Here is a 2,569-nt window from a genome sequence, read left to right as displayed (position 1 = left end):
AGGGTTCCCCCTTTTACACTAATGTGGGAGACAGAGGAGTAGAAACTCCTGCAATTAAAGGAGGCTTTGATTTACAACCCTGGAAGAGACTAGGTCTGGCTTAATTGACAGAGATTTGTGGACTTTAAGCAAAAGGATTACAAACTTGTGTTCCTATCATTATAAGTAAAATTGTACACTGGGTGTTTTGGTGAAGGGTTTTAAAATATAATAGTGTGATTTTATATAGTTTAAGTTAAGAATGTAGATGGTATAAGAGAGACATCTGTGTGTATGTGACATGAGAAGTTATTGGTCAAGACACAGCTGCATTGCAGTGAGAAGTGCCACAGGTGATAGGTCATTAATCTAAAACAAAGTGTTGTTTTAAGTATCTATTGGATTAGAAAGTTATAAATTACGATGTAACCCTAAATCTTGTGAGTAGTCACCATTACTCGGAGATGTTGTAAAATCTCACGCCTCGACTGATGAGTTTGTTATTTTAAACAATAAATTTGTGTAATTGCATAGTCCCATCCCTCAAAGTTATTTTCCTCCGACACGTGAAGCGCGGGAAACGGACACACTAAGAGATCTTTTGTGAAAAATCTGAAGACAGAGCCCTCAGCTGAGTATGGGGTGCTTTTCACCTAGGCGTGTGCAGTTTGCGGGAAATTCAAGTCACCCCCGTTGCTTTCTAGACACTGCTCACCCTTTTTGGGGTGTTGGGCTAGATGCAGCTGGAGCGAAACATCCTTCCCCTATTACAAACTACCAAACCTTGCAACCCCTTCTGTCTGTCAGAGATCCTGTCCGTGACGCCAGTTTAATGTCACGATCCGCTAATACAAGCGAGGGTTGTGATGGTTCGTTTATAGATTTCAGAGTGAAAAAGGACACAAGGGATTTCAGTTCTAATCAAAACAGTGCACCTTTATTAAGTGCCCACAACACAGTAATGCGATAGAGGAGAGAAAGAGAGAGAGAGAGAGAGAGATAAAGAAAACAAAGTAAAGAGTAGAGAGGAAGAAGGGGGCGGGGATAGCTACCAATGGATGAGCTGAAGTCCTCGTGGTCTTCTGCCAATAGATTCGCCTTCTTTCTGTGGGGAGATCTCGTCTCAGTTATCTCAGAAAGTCCCTTTATAGTCCTTTTCTGAAGCGAGGGGCAACTGGACAAGACCATATCTATGTTTTGTAGTAACACTGCAAAACTAGGAGCTAGCACTATCACAGGTACATACCAAGCATGCCTTTTATAGGCCGTACTGCCTGCCGTGGTTTGCGGCCTAGCAGCGTTAGCGTGTCTACTGCTGGCATGAGTTTAGCAGTGCTCTCGCTTCTGCTTTCTAGCTGTATATCCACGTCTCCCCCTTTTCCCCAAGAGGTGGGGAAATCTACAGCCGTTGTTATGAGGCCCGTTGCTTTGGGAAACAGGTACAGGACAGGTGTACAGGACAGGTCACTCCCTTCCGCATCAGCGCAGTCCTTCCTGCCTGGGCAGCAAGAACGGCGCAGTCCACTGTGACTGGCACTAATTTTCCTCAGGAATGCGTACCAGTTCCCAGCGGGCACACCCACAGGCAACACTTGACAGACAACCCACCTTAGGCAGGTCGGAACTCCTGTGTTCAGTCTCTGTCCTTGGCAATGATCGTGAGGCAGATGAGGGATCTTCGGACCATCTCTTACAAAATGTAAGAAAAATTATTTGTGGCTGTGATAGTCAAAACATGTACAGTGGGATTTAGAGAATACAGCTTCTGTTCAATGACATCATGTATGACAGTGGAGTCCTACCTAGAAAGGTGTGTATTTAAAAATAACACCATGGAAATGTTTTTTTTTATTTTGCTAGTGAATTTTAGTTATGATTTATGCAATAAAGAATGCTTCTCTGAAAATAGAGGAAGGTGCTGTTCATAACAAAATTTAGTTAATAGTACATTTTTCATTTTATCTTTCAAGCTTTCTAGGGAGGGCAAGTAGATATGTAGAGGCAAAGGAAGGCATTGTGATCCCCAGTCAGTGAAATAAAGTGATAATCTTTCAAGCCACTTTGCACACTGATTTTAAAAAAGCACATAAACTTACAGATGTAGCAATTTATTTCCTAGATTCAAAGACCAGGGCATAGATAAATCTTAAATTGTTATGAACAACATAGAAATTCTTAGCTAATAGAAATAAAAAATACATTTATGATAGAATTATAGAATTGTTTAGGTTGAAAGGGACCTTAAAGACAATCTCATTCTACCCCTTCTGCCATAAGCAAGGATACCTTTCACTATCCCAGGTTGCTCCAAGCCCCACCCAACCTGGTCTTGAACACTTCCAGGGATTGGGGAGCCACAGTTTCTCTGAGCAACCTGTTGCAGTACCTTAGCACCCTCACAGTAAAGAATTTCTTCCTAATATCTAACCAAAAGCTACCCTCTGTCAGTTTAGAGCCATTACCCTGGTTCTACAACAAGCCCTTGTCAAAAGTGATGTTAGTTTCTGAAAAGAAGACTCATTTTTATAAAATTGCTGTTGTCACTTAGGTTAGATAATCTATGTTTTGCTCATTCTAGTTAGAAGAAAGC

The sequence above is a fragment of the Coloeus monedula genome, assembly GCF_965178545.1.
Source record: "Coloeus monedula genome assembly, chromosome: 6".
Classification (NCBI taxonomy): Eukaryota; Metazoa; Chordata; class Aves; order Passeriformes; family Corvidae; genus Coloeus; species Coloeus monedula.
This window is presented reverse-complemented; position numbering follows the sequence as displayed.